The sequence below is a fragment of the Dipodomys ordii genome, unplaced genomic scaffold, assembly GCF_000151885.1.
Source record: "Dipodomys ordii isolate 6190 unplaced genomic scaffold, Dord_2.0 Scaffold1000000201, whole genome shotgun sequence".
NCBI lineage: Eukaryota > Metazoa > Chordata > Mammalia > Rodentia > Heteromyidae > Dipodomys > Dipodomys ordii.
The window spans coordinates 183,886-198,174 of NW_012283818.1; the positions used below are offsets into that span (position 1 = coordinate 183,886).

General features: G+C 41.9%; 1 pseudogene; it reads right to left on the minus strand.

Moving 5' to 3' along the window:
• Window positions 1-1,048: 1,048 nt before the first annotated feature.
• LOC106002693 overlaps window positions 1,049-14,289 on the minus strand; it is a 98,320-nt pseudogene continuing 85,079 nt past the window's right edge.

Consider the following 14,289-nt stretch of genomic DNA (forward strand, 5'->3'; position numbering starts at 1 on the left):
AGTTTCTGCTGCCACCCTTGGGATTTCTTTAGGTGATGTATAGTCAGATGCCTTTTTATGAGGATACAAAAGTGAGGGATACAATTGTACGTGTGCGGTTAGAAATGTGTCTAAATGGTAAAGAGCTCGCTCAGCATGCATGAATACCCGGATTTTAAACTTCAGTGCCACATACTCAGAAAAAGCAGAAGCTGTGGTGTGGGTCAAGTGCCTAGCCTTGAGAATAAGAAGCTCAGAGACAGTACCAAGGCCCTAAGATCAAGCCACAGGACTGTCAAAAACAATAGGCCAGATGCCAGTGCTCACACCTGGAATGCTAGCTTCTCAGGAGGCTGAGAGCTGAAGACCACTGTTCAAAGACAGCCTAGGCAAGGAAAGCCTATTAGACTCTTATATCCAGTGAACCACCAAAAAACCCATGTGACACTGTGGCTCAAGTGGTATAGTGTTCGCCTTGAGATGATGGGTTCAGGGACAGTGCCACACTTGAGTTTGAGACACACAATTGGAAAAAAGTGAGGCTTAATCAAAGAAATGTTCCTATTTGCTAATTATGAGAACATTCTTTGGAAAATGAACACTGATGGACACCAGAATAGAACTAGAGCTTCAGGCTCAAGTGTAGCAGATCCATATGTCCAGCTTCTCAGACTCTAGCATTGTAACCTTGTGTCCTACTGGGTTCTGAAAGGTCCAATGTTGAAAGGATTAATATGTTCCCCAAACCCTTTGTGATAAGCAGTTGACTTGTATTGTCAATGTCATTGCAATTCTGAACCAAGCCGAACACCGGTAGCTCAGTCCTGTCACCCTAGCTCAGGAGACTGAGGTGTCAGGATCACAGGGTGAAGCCAGCAAGGGCAGAAAAGTCTATGACACTCAGATTTCCACTTATGAAAGGTCAGATGTTCAAGAGCTTCCTTTGTTTCCTTTGGTGATGAGAAGTACTTGTACTCTAAATGTTCTTAGAGTTCTTGAGCTATAGAAGCAGGAAAGAAATATTGACCTATCCTGGGTTCAAATGACGTTCTCAGGACCCAAACCCTAGTCATGTTAGCAGGAAGAACTGCAGTGTAACACTGTAATTGAAGGCAGAAAACAGTTTCAAAGCCAAGCTAGATGCATAGAGTAGGCCTACAGGATTAGGAGGCAGAATGTACACACTCATCAGGGAAGGGAGCTGCAAAATCACTTCATTCATTCCAGGAACAGCCACCTATGGGGGAAACCTGAAACAATTGTTAGAGTTAAACTAAGGTAAGGCTTTTCTCCGCCTCTTCAAACAATGACTAATTAACCTTCCTCCCTCAGGTGAAGGGAGCCTCAGGCTACCTTTAGGTTACCAATAGAGATCCAGTTTAGTGGGTGAGAGGGGAGGAACAGAGTAGAAAAACGCTGCTCTCTGGTCTTAAGGAGTGAGTTTTTCACTGTACATCTGTCAGATTTGAAGGCCCTTCTCCTTCCTTCATTCTCCACGTCATTAACGCGAATCTCCAATCCCTGAATTAGAACTTAGGTCTGCCTGTTTGACTCTGGGTCCTTTAGCTGCCTGAGAAGTGGAAAAGAGACAGTCTTCCTGCCCTGTGGTTGTGTGAAGGCGATGCTGGTGTCCTGGCACACTGCAGAAGGCCTCATGAATGGGAATTCTTCCCTTCTTTGCTCCTGACATCCAAGACCAGATTCATCTATCACCTTTCTATCTATCTATTGAATCTATCTATGGTTCTATGTATTTGTGTATGTATGTATGTATGTATGTGCCTATATCTATCTATCTACCCACCTATCTAGATATCTCTTTGCCAGTTCTTGGGTTGAAATAGAGGCCAGGACACTAGTCTCTAGCACTCTACTACTTGAGCCACAGCACCGATTCTGGCTTTTTCTGTGTATGTGCTCCCAAGGAATCAAACCCAAGGCTTCTTGCACGCTAGGCAAGCACCCTCTCAGTAATCCACATTCCCAGCGTCCTCATCTTTTCCTTAATGGTAGTTTTTACATAATTATGCTCCCATTTTACATCCCCATGTTTAGTTTTCTGAATACTGGTTACTTCTATGAAACCGGATCTTCTCTTCCCCGTCTGATTTGTGACTATTCTTGCATTGGTCCCATAATAAAATGTAAACAAAGGCTGTTGAGAGCTTCAGGATGCATTATATAAGGACACAGGCCTGGAACCCTGGAAGAGAAAAGCTATGGGCCTGAAATGAAGACAGTGATGCGGTATGTGCAAGGAGCATATCTGAAAAATAATCCAGTAAATAAAAGGAGAAGAATTACATATGGTCTGTTTGCACTCAGGGAGGTAATATACACACATAACTGCATTGGGCACTGATACATAAACTTGGCCTTCTCTTTTTGAAATTTTTTGTGGCCATCCCAGGGCTTGAACTCAGGGCCCGATGCATTCCAGAGCTGTTTTTCACAAGGCTGAGGCTTTACCACCACCACAGATACACTTCCACCCATCTGGTCATTAATTGGACATAAGCACCTCCCAGGATTTCCTGCCTGGTCTAGCCTCTGTCTCCTGCTCGGCTTTCTCCCTCAAAGCTGGAGCTCTACCCTCTGGGCGACTGCTCCACTTCTGGTTTTCTGGTGGTTTATTGGAGTTAAGAGTCTCACAGACTTCCTGCTCAGGCTGACTTTGAACGGCGATCTCCCAAGAGGCCTCAAGGGGTTTCCTAAGGGATTCACTGAGTAGCCCCTCCACACAAGCCCTTAATCTAAATTTTAAAAGGCACTAGAGAAAAAGAGATACATGAAGATGCTTCTAGTGTGTTCTAGATACTTAAGGTTAGAGACACACAGCACTCATAATTATTAGATCATTTTATAGGCAAAAGGAGCAATGTAGACAGTATGAGGATTGCTCCAGCTTTCGGTCCTCTCATCCTGAGACAGTAAATTCACTGCAGCTCAATGCTAAGTGGCAGGGCTGACATGTCCTGTGGACATTTGCTGCCAAATCCTGTGACACTCACTTCTCACTTTTGGCTTCAAACGTGTGACCAGAGAAGATGAGGAGAGAAAATCTTTCTCAGTGAAAGCAGCTATAAAGAACATTGGGTAGTTAACTTATAAATTCAAGCCATTGGAATGACCCTGTTAAGAAGTCACATTGTCTAGATTAAAAAATGAAGAAGAAAAGAAAGAATGTGCCAGCGGCTTCTCACTTTAATACCAGCACTTCAGCGGCTGAGATGTAGAGAATCTGAGTTTAAATCCAGCCAGCATAGGAAAGTCCATGACACTGTTATTTCTAAGATATCACAGAAAAACCCAGAAGTGGGACTGTAATTCAAGGTTAATGCATTACCCTTGAGCCAAAGGAGCTCAGGGACAATGCCTCGGCTCATAGTTCAACCTCGGACATGCCACCTCAAAAAGAGCCTGTACTTCCATGTGTTTGGGTATGTATGGATGTATTCCTATAGGTGAAGTTCCAGAGTAGCTATGATGAACATCACCAAGCTAGGAAATTTGTATTCAAGAAAATGATTTCATAACAGAGACTGCTTTCATGAAAGTGCATGTTCCAGGGCTCCCTTCACTGTTCTCAGTGTAGCCTGAGGATTTCTCTGCATCCCAGGACTGTTGAAAGAAGTCTCTCTCATTGTCTGGACAGGTAGACAAAAGCCTCACTCTTGTACAGCTGTGTAACAAACAACTCTATCCAGGTCAGATAGTGAGAATGATTTTGGGTGGGCTCTAACAGTCAGGAGAAAAAGGTCTCTTTGTACCACAAACTATCTCTCTCCCCAGTGCTCTGGTTTGACAAGAAGTCTTCATTTGTGCCACCTCCCGTGGCAGGCCAAGTTCTGTGCACTTATCCTGCCTTTAGAGACTATATTCCAGTATTCAGATACAGTGTTCAATATAATTCAGGATACGTTCTGGCAGACAACCAGGGCACTGAACTTCATGAAATGTTTCATTGAGGGCGATGATGGGCATATGATGCCTCTCTTAGGTTTCTAGAAGCTTGGAAAATCTAAGCACATATCTGATATCACAAAGCTTCCTGTCATCTAGGGCTGGTGAATCTCATCAGGTTTTGAAACTTTTGACCTCTCTTAGTTGGTCTCTGGGTGGCTAGGTTTGGGGGTTGAACACAGGGCTGGGGTGCTGACCATGAGCTCAGTGAAGAAACCCACTGCTTTACCATTTTTTGTAACAGAATCACTTCTAGGCTGTGTGTGTGTGTGTGCTTGCACATGTGCTCTGGTTCAAATACCATTCCTGGAAGTTGAATTCAGAACCAGAGCTCTGTACCTGAGCACTGTAACTAGTTTCTCTTGTACAAGGATAGCCCTCTTCCACCCCTCTTCCACTTGAGCCAGAGCCACTTCAGGCTTTTTTTTTAGTGATGTGGTCCTGAGAAATTAAACCCAGGGTTTTATATATGCAAAGAACTCTACTCCAAAGGCATATTCCCAGCCCTCTACTTCAGGTTTGTTAGTTTGTTTCTGTCTTTTTGTTTTTGTTGTAGGAGTTGAAGTCTGGGCCTGGGTGCTGTCCCTGAGCTCTTCAGCTCAAGTCTTATACTCTACCATTTGAGCCAAAGCGCCATTTCAGTTTTTCTGGTGGTCCATCAGAGCTTAGTGTCTCAAGGACTTTCATGCTCAGGCTAGCTTTGAACCATGATCCTCAGATCTCATCCTCCTGAGAAGCTAGTATGACATGCATGAGCTACAAGCACCCAGCTTCAATTTCAGGTTACTTAGTGGTGAATTGGAGATGATACTCTCATGGGACCTTTTGTGTCTGAGATAGTTTGGAACCCAGATCCTCAGATCTCAGCTTCCTGAAAAGGCAGGATGACAACCTCAGCTATCGACCCCTAGGTGGCACTCTCCTGCAAGGGGGTCCTTGGCTCCACGTGGTGGAGTGCTAGCCCAAGTGCTAAGGGGCAGCACTCAGGCCCCTATTTCAAGGTTTATGACTGAGAAAAAAAACAAAAAAATTGAAGAGACAACTCATTACTTTTCAGTAATACATAATTTTTCTCTATCATAGGGACATATCTGAGCCTCAATATTCTTTTTTTATTTTTTTTATTTTATTTTATTTGTGAACATACTGTACAGAGGGGTTACAATTGCATGGGCAGGATAATGCGTACATTTCTTACCAAGCATTGCAGCCTCCTCCTTTGTTTACCCTTCCCATCCCTTCCCAGCCTCCCCCCTCCCCCCATCCCAATCCTTCTCCTTCCCCCCTCCCCCCCACCCTCACCCCCACCCCACACCGACGTTGTAAAGCTCGTTTTGGATATGACAACTTGAACTTCTCATTGTTGCATCAGATCCACCTGTATCCTTAAACAACTGGTTTTTCCCCATCTCCTCCACAAGTTATACTGACATCAAATATAGTGAAAGCAGGGGTTATAATGTGGGGGAGGGACATACAAAGCAACAAAGAGATAATCTTATAAATGCGTTAGAAACACATGCATTAAAATACATATCTAAGGGTTCATTTTCCTGACATCACATTATCTGACCTTTTCCGCTTGACTCATACATATACTAGATATTGCAAAGAAGGGAAACCATGGGATCTATGTTTCTTTGGGCCTGGCTTACTTCACTTAATATAATTTTTTCCAAGTTTTTCCATTTCCTAACAAATGGGGCAATGTCATTCTTTCTGATGGAGGCATAGAATTCCATTGTGTATATATACCACATTTTCTTGATCCATTCATCTACTGAGGGGCATCTGGGTTGGTTCCATATCTTAGCTATGGTAAATAATGCTGCAATAAACATAGTTGTGGTGGTAGCTTTAGTGTGGTCTTGTTTGTAAGCATTTGGGTAAATGCCCAAAAGTGGGATTGCTGGGTCATAGGGGAGTTCTATGTGAAGTCTTTTGAGGAACCTCCATACTGCTTTCCAAAGTGGTTGGACAAGTTTACATTCCCACCAACAATGAAGTAAGGTTCCTTTCTGTCCACATCCCCTCCAGCATCTGTTGTTATTAGAGTTCTTGATTTTTGCCGTTCTTTCTGGGGTGAGGTGATATCTCAATGTTGTTTTGATTTGCATTTCTTTTATGGCTAGGGATGTTGAACATTTCTTCATGTGTCTATTGGCCATCCTTCTTTCTTCTTCAGAGAAGTTTCTCTTTAAGTCTTTCGCCCACTTATTTATTGGGCAGTTGTTTCTTTGGGGATTTGTTGTTGGGGGTTTAATTTTTTGAGGTCCAAGTATATTTTAGATATGAGACCCTTGTCCGTTGTATGGCTAGTAAAGATCTTCTCCCAATCTGTGGGCTTTCTATTGATCTTGCTAGCTATGTGATTTGCCCTGCAGAAGCTCTGCAACTATATGCAATCCCATTTGTCCAACCTTTCTTTGATTTGTTGTGTTTCCGGGTCTCTATTCAAAAAAATTCGGCCTGTGCCAAGGAGACCTAGGGTTTCTCCTATTACATCCTGTAATGTTTTCAGAGTGTCTGCTTTGACTTCAAGGTCTTTGATCCATTTGGAGTTGATTCTGGTGCAGGGTGATATATAAGGATCTAGCTTTAGTTTTCTACATGTAGTTAACCAATTTTGCCAGCACCATTTACTGAAGAGGCTGTCTTTCTTCCATTCTATTGTTTAAGCTCCCTTATCGAAGATTAGATGGCTATAGGTCTGTAGGTTCATTTCTGGGTTTTCAATTCTATTCCATTGGTCCTGAGGTCTGTTCTTCTGGCAGTACCAAGCTGTTTTGATTACTATGGCTTTGTAGTAGAGTTTGAAATTTGGTATTGATATTCCTCCTGCAGTGTTCTTTCCGTTGAGGAGTGTTTTTGCTATTCGGGGTCTTTTATTGTTCCATATGAATTTTTGGATTGCCTCTTCTATTTCCTTGAAGAATGAGCTTGGAATTTTGATAGGTATTGCGTTGAATTTGTAGATAGCCTTGGGAAGTATTGCCATTTTCACGATGTTAATCTTTCCAATCCAGGAGCATGGGAGGCTTTGCCATTTTTTAAGTTCTGTGTTGATTTCCTTTTTCAAGATTTTAAAGTTTTCATCATAGAGGTCCTTCACTTCTTTAGTTAAGTTAATTCCTAGGTATTTTATTTTTTGTGGGGCTATTACAAATGGAGTTGCTTTCCTAATTTCAGCCACACTTTTCTCATTATTGGCATACAGAAAAGCCGTTGATTTTTGGGGGTTAATTTTATACCCTGCTACTTTGCCAAAGTTTTGAATCAGCTTGAGTAATTTGGGAGTGGAGTCTATGGGATTCTTTAAATACAAGATCATGTCATCTGCAAAGAGGGAGAGTTTTATTTCTTCTTTCCCTATTTGGATCCACTTTATTTCCGCATCTTGTCTTATTGCTGTAGCTAGGCATTCTAATACTAGATTGAAAAGGAGTGGAGAGAGTGGGCATCCTTGTCTTGTTCCTGAGTTAAGAGGAAATGGCTTTAGTTTTTCACCATTGAGTATAATGCTGGCTGTAGGTTTGTCATATACAGCCTTTATTGTATTGAGGAATGTTCCATGGATTCCTAATTTTTCCAAAACCTTCATCATGAAGGGGTGTTGGATCTTGTTGAATGCTTTGTCTGCATCTATTGAGATAACCATGTGGTTCTTATTCTTGCTCCTGTTGATGTGATGAATAATATTGATTGATTTGCGTATATTGAACCAGCTTTGCATCCCTGAAATGAATCCTGTTTGATCGTGGTGTATGATTTTTTGGATGAAATGTTGAAGTCGATTGGCCAAAATTTTGTTGAGAAGTTTTGCATCAATATTCATCAAAGAGATGGGTCTATAGTTCTTTTTCTTTGATGAGTCTCTGCCTGGTTTTGGGATGAGGGTTATGATGGCTTCATAGAACGTGTTCGGTAGTGAGCTTTCTCTTTCAATTTCATTGAAGAGTTGGAGGAGTATTGGTGTGAGCTCTGCTTTGAAGGCCTTGTAAAATTCCGCTGTAAAACCATCTGGTCCTGGACTTTTCTTAGCTGGGAGGTCTCTTATTGCTTTTTCTATTTCAATGCTTGATATGGGCCTGTTAAGATAGTTTAACTCATCTTGGTTTAGTTTTGGCATGTCAATATTTGCTAGGAAAAGGTCCATTTCTGTCAAGTTCTCAAACTTATTAGCATAAAGTTTTGAGAAGTATTCCCTTATAATGTTCTGAATCTTGGTTGTTTCCGTGGTGATGTTTCCATTCTCATCTCTGAGTTTATTAATTTGGGTGTGTTCTCTTCTTTTTCTGATAAGATTTGCTAAGGGTCTGTCAATTTTGTTAAGTTTTTCGAAGAACCAACTCTTTGTTTTGTTGATTCTTTCTATAGTTTTTTTGGATTCTAATTCATTTAATACTGATTTAATTTTGATTATTTCTTTCCGTCTACTGGATTGGAGTTTATCTTGCTGTTCTTTTTCAAGGAGGTTTAGATGTGTCATTAAATTGTTAGTTTCAGATCTCTCCAATTTGTTGATGTAGGAGCTCAGAGCTATAAACTTGCCTCTGAGTACTGCCTTTGCTGTGTCCCAGAGGAGCTGGTAATTTGTGTGTTCATTTTTGTTGAATAGCATGAACATTTGGATTTCCTTTCTAATCTCTTCCATGACCCACTCATGATTCAGCAGTGTGTTGTTCAGCCTCCATGTGATGCCGGACTTTCTTTGGTGGCTTTTGGTATTGAGTTCTAATTTTATTCCCTTGTGGTCAGAGAGGATGCAAGGTATAACTTCAATGTTTCTGAATTTAGACAAGTTTGCTTTGTGGCCTAAAATGTGGTCTATTTTAGAAAATGTTCCATGTGCTGCTGAGAAAAACGTGTATTCTGATGCTGCTGGGTGAAATGTTCGGTAGATGTCTGTTAAGTCTAGTTGATTTTTGCAGCTGTTTAGATCTGCGGTTTCTCTGTTAAGTTTTTGCCGAGTAGATCTATCTCGTGGGGAGAGTGGTGTGTTAAAATCCCAAACAATTAATGTCTTTGGATCTATATGGGATTTGAGGGAAAGTAGTGTTTGTTTGATAAATTTGGGTGCTCCATTGTTGGCGAATAGATATTTAGAATTGTAATATCCTCCTGAAAGATAGATCCTTTAATTAGTATGTAGCGACCTTCTTTATCTCTTCTCTCCAATTTTAATTTGAAGTCTATTTTATCTGATATTAGGATTGCAACTCCCGCCTGTTTATGGGGGCCGTTTGCTTGGAAGATTTTGTTCCAGCCTTTAACATTGAAAATGTGTTTGTTTTCACGGGCAAGATGTGACTCCTGCAGGCAGCAGATAGAAGGGTCTTGTTTTTTAATCCAACTAGACAGTCTATGTCGCTTAATTGGAGAGTTCAGTCCATTAACGTTGAGATAGGACTGAGAGGTATTTGGGAGTTCCTGCCATGTTATCCACCTTCTTGGGGGCTGCAAAAACTGCGTTCTTCCTATGGTTCTTGGATTCTTAGTTTGGGTGCAGTTTCTTGGCCTTTATTGCGGTCTTGTTGGTTTTCTATGTGTAGGACATCTTTAAGAATCTTTTGTAGGGCTGGTTTGTGGAGATGTATTGTTTCAATTTTTCTTTGCTATGGAAGGTTTTTATTTGGCCTTCAGTTATGAAGGAGAGTTTAGCTGGGTACAGTATTCTTGGTTGATAGTTGTTTGTTTTTAGGGCATGGCATACTTCATTCCAGGCTCTTCTTGCTTTGATTGTCTCTGCTGAGAAATCTGAGGTGATTCTGATTGGTTTCCCTTTATAGGTGATTACCCTTTTCTCCTTGACAGCTTTAAGGATATTTTCCTTGGTCTGAATTGATCCTGTGTGGATTATAATGTGTCGGTGGGAGGTCCTATTCTGGTCTGGTCTATTTGGGGTTCTAAAAGCTTCTTGTATCTGAATAGGCCTATCTTTTTGTATGTTTGGGAAGTTCTCTGCTAGGATCCTGTTAAACAAATTTCCTAGACCATTAACTTCTGTTTCTACGTGCTCCTCTACACCCATTATCCTTAGATTAGGCCTTCTGATGGTGTCTTCCAGGTGGTGGATAGATCTATCATATTTCTTGGACTTGTCTTGGATGGTTGTATGTTCTTTCTCTATAATATCTAGGCTGTCTTCAATCCCTGAGATTTGATCTTCTGCATGGTCTAACCTGATGGCAAGACTCTCTACTTTGTTTTTTATCTCTTTTCCTTCTAGTTGGTCAGCTTTGATGGCTTCAAGTTCTTTGTTGAAGCTCTGTTTTAGGTCTTGTATGAATTTCTTTACTTCCTTAATTTGGTGTTCAGTGTTTGTTCTCAAATCACTTAGTTGATTGGTTATGGTTTCTTTGGACTCCCATTCTTTCTGTTGGGTTCCATTCAGCATTCCCTTTGTGGTCTCCCTGGCTTCCTTCAGCTCTTTGTTAATGGATTCCATGAATGCCTTTAGTGATCTTTGTGTATTCTCTACCTGGTCTCTCAATTCCTGTATTACTCTTTGATTAGCTGCCTTCTCTTCGTGGGATTCCTGCAGTTCTCTTTGAGTGTTCTCAGCCTGCTCACGCCATTCTTCCCTTTCTCTTTGAGTATTCTCAAGTTGTTCATGCAAATCCTGTATCAGTTTTTGAGAAGCTTCCTCACGCTTATGATATTCCTGTATAAGCTTTTGGGATGCCTCCTCTTTCTCCCTTTCACACTCATACAGAGTCCTTTGGAAGTTGTCAAACTTCTCATTTATCATGGTTGCCACCAGTGTTTGTAGAGCTATTTGGGAACTCTCCTCTGGATCATTCATTATCTGTTCTGACCCCTGATTGTCAAGATTGGGAATTGAGATATCCAGATTTGCCATTTTTCTTGTGTTTTTCCGGCTTACTCTGCCCATTTGAGATGTAAATAGCACCAGTTTTGTGCTAGAACACTATCTTAAGGCAGCCATCAATCAAAGTTTGCTTTTGTACAGTTAATAGTCTACAGATACAATCTAGTTCAACAGATACATCTATTCAACGTCAAACAACTATATGTTAATGGGCTTCGAACCACAGAGAAGAATTTGGAAGACCAGAAATTATAAGGGTTAGGGAGAGATGTGGGTAAAAAATAGGGATAGATTGGTGTGGGGGGGCACAGGGAGAGTTAACTATGTCCTAAACCCAATGCAGGAAATAGGTTGGGTAGGATGCAAGTAGAGAGAGAGAGAAAAAGAAGAATGGGATAGTGAAATGAAAAGAGACCAGAAAAAAATAGAAATGTAAAAAATTAATATTATTTGGGGATTAAAAGACCATCTATTTAGAGAGGAATGTGAGTATATTAAGATAAGGGAAGGGACATAGAGGAGAAGTGAAAAACTTTAAAAAATGCTTAAAATATTATATAGGTATAAAGAGGTAGTACTGCTATTAAGGAGTTTAAATCTCGGAGGTTTTGAATTGGGTAATATATTTGTGGGTTAAGTGTGTACACAATGGGGGATAGGGTCTACTAGTTAACTGTGGGTTTATCTGGGATGTGAAGGACAAGAGCTAAGTCACATAAAGAAGGTCAAAAAAAGAATAGGTGAACAGGATAATAAAGGGAGGAAAAAAATCAGAAGTTCGGTAGAGCCAGACAAAAAACAAAAAGATAGTTAAGAAAGAAAGAAAAAGAGAGAGAAGACAAGAAAAGAAAGGAAACCGCACATTCACGTATTCCTAAAATAAAAATTATAAGAGGAAAAAAAGTTACTGGAAAACCATTATTTTTCAAAAAAGGCAAAAATTAAAGATTAATAAAATTTTTAGAAAAGGAAAAAAATTATATATATAAAGTACCAAAAAAAGAAAGAAAAGAGAAAAAAAAGTTCTTTGATTTTTTGGGGGAGAGGGGAGGGGTGGGAAGAATCCTGTATCTCCCTTTAGTCTGTAGCCAGCCTCTTGTTGGAGTCTCTGGTCAGCTTGAGGTCCTGTGGCTTGATTGGTTTCTTAAGTCAGTTTGTTCGAACAGGCAGAAAAGTGCTCTGCTTTACCCAAGATTTTGGGATCCCCGTCCCAGATTAGTTTAATGGGAGGCAGATCTGCTTTGAGAATCACAAAAGAGGGGGATGCAGTGGTGAGGCTAGGTTCTGGGTAGAGTTGAGGGCTTTCACCAATCAGTAGCTTTTCCCTGGGGCTAATTTGTGAAGAAAAGAAAAAAAAAACAAAAAAAACTCACAGAGCCCAGCCTGGAGCCATTCTCAGGGTTTCTGTTTTTCCTTTGATTGTTGAGGCTGCTAGAGGGAGGGGCAGCCACTGGCTCTGAATACCCAGTGGGGAAAGCCACTCCAATGGCTGGTGCCTGAGCTGGGTGACTTTTCCCTGGATGGAGCTGAGTCTGGCAGGTCACTTCGCCATTAAGTTCTTGTGACCTGCTAAATGACTCGTTTTATTCCAAGGCCTGAGTTGGAGCTAGCAGCTCCGCCGAGCTTTGTCAGTATCCAAGATGGAGATCACCGGTGCTGGGGAGGGAGGGTCCTTCCCTCCTCTGCTCCCTGAGAAGGAGTGAGGATGTCGGGCTTCTACTCACACCGAGTCTTGGATCCTGGGTCGTCTCTGGTCTGCAAACTGCAGGATGAAGCTGTCTGCTCCTTGTCGGTTCTTGCTGGTGTTGAGTAGAATCCGCTCGCCCACTGCGTCTGGCTCCTTCGTCCGGGACTCTCTGTGTGAGCGCTCAGGTATCGCCCGGCTGTGGTCTCCACCGCGACCCTGCCGCCGCTTGGTGCTCAGATGTGTATTCTTGCCTTTGCTTTCTCTCACTTGTCTAACTCTCTGTCCTGTGATGGCACACTTGGTGTGTTTCTCTGGCTTAGGACTGTTCACTGGAACTCTAAAACTGCTTTCTATGCGAGAGCTTGTTCAGATTCCAGCTTCTCCTCCGCCATCTTGTCGCCTCCCCCCCGAGCCTCAATATTCTTGTCTGCATAATCATCTCAGTTGTGGAGCTCTTACAAGGACCTGATGAAAGAATGCACCCTGTGAAGAACACAGCACATGGCACTCTTTGCATGACTCAGCACACAGCATCCTGTGAAAGACTCAGCACCCAGCACCCAATGCAGGACTCTGCACACTGCACTTTGTGAAGGACTCAGCACATAGCACCATGTGCAGGACTCAGCACAGAACACCTTATGAAGGACTGAGCACATAGCTCTATTCAACAAGCTGCCATTAGAATTAGGGTGCTCTCATCAATATCACCATTCTTTGAGGAACATTTCACAAACCACACAAGTTCACATCTAATGGTTTAGTGGGGTGTTGTTTTTCTTGTTGGGGGGGTTAGCCATGGGGCTTGAACTCCAAGCATGGGGTACTGTTCTAATACCATTTGCTCAAGGTTAGAACTCTACCACTTCAAGCCATATTTCAAAGAGTCTAGCAGACTTCCTGCCAAGTTTTAAAGCCACCGAGCAGCCAGGATGTTGGTGGTAAGCCAGGGTAAACCAGGATGACAGGGCTAACCCATGGAGCTGGGTTGCAACAGTTTACATCTGGCCAAGTCAGGTTAGGTGGCAGCTGTCAGCACCATACTACTAGCTTTCTCTGTGATGAGGTCCTGTCTTTCTCTAGTTGCAGTTGAACATTCTACCTTTTTGTGGCGTCAGTCCTGGGGCTTGAGTAAGGGCTTTGACACTGTCCCTAAGCATTTGTGCTCCAGGCTAGCACTCAATTGATTGAAAGAGCAGAATGCCGCTGACTGGCTCTTTCGGGAAGACGGAGGACACCTAGTGGAGACAACTGGAACAGGTGGGAAGATGGCAAACAGACAACTCACACACAAGAGGAGTGAATGCTGAGTGCGATTTATTGCAGAGGATAACAAGCTTTTATAGATAAAAGTCTCCATGAGAAAGAGCAAAAGGTTACATAATCTTGCTGCAAGGCTTTGTTCTTGGGTGGTCACCAGCTGGTCGCCTGGTCTTGATTTTTGTATGACGAGCTATGATGATAGGCACTTGTTTCAGGCTTTTCCTCTATTTTTAAGAAATACAATTGGTTTTGAGATGTTTATCACCTATTAACCATTAACCAGAGCATATGGGCAAGGTGCTGGACAGAAAGGCATGAGCTCTAGTACTTTATTGTTACTTTTGTTGAGTTTTGTATTTTATGCATTTCAAATCTTTTCTAAGCAATTGTGCTTCTTTGCCATTCTTTTAGGGGGTCCCCAATTTGTGGCCAAAACTCATGATATTCAGTATACTTAGTTAAATCTGGCCATATATCAAATTCAAGCTCATAGTGTCTTCTCTGCAACCCTTTCACATAATCGTTTACTCTTCTCCATAGAGGTCTTAACTGTCTCATAAGATCA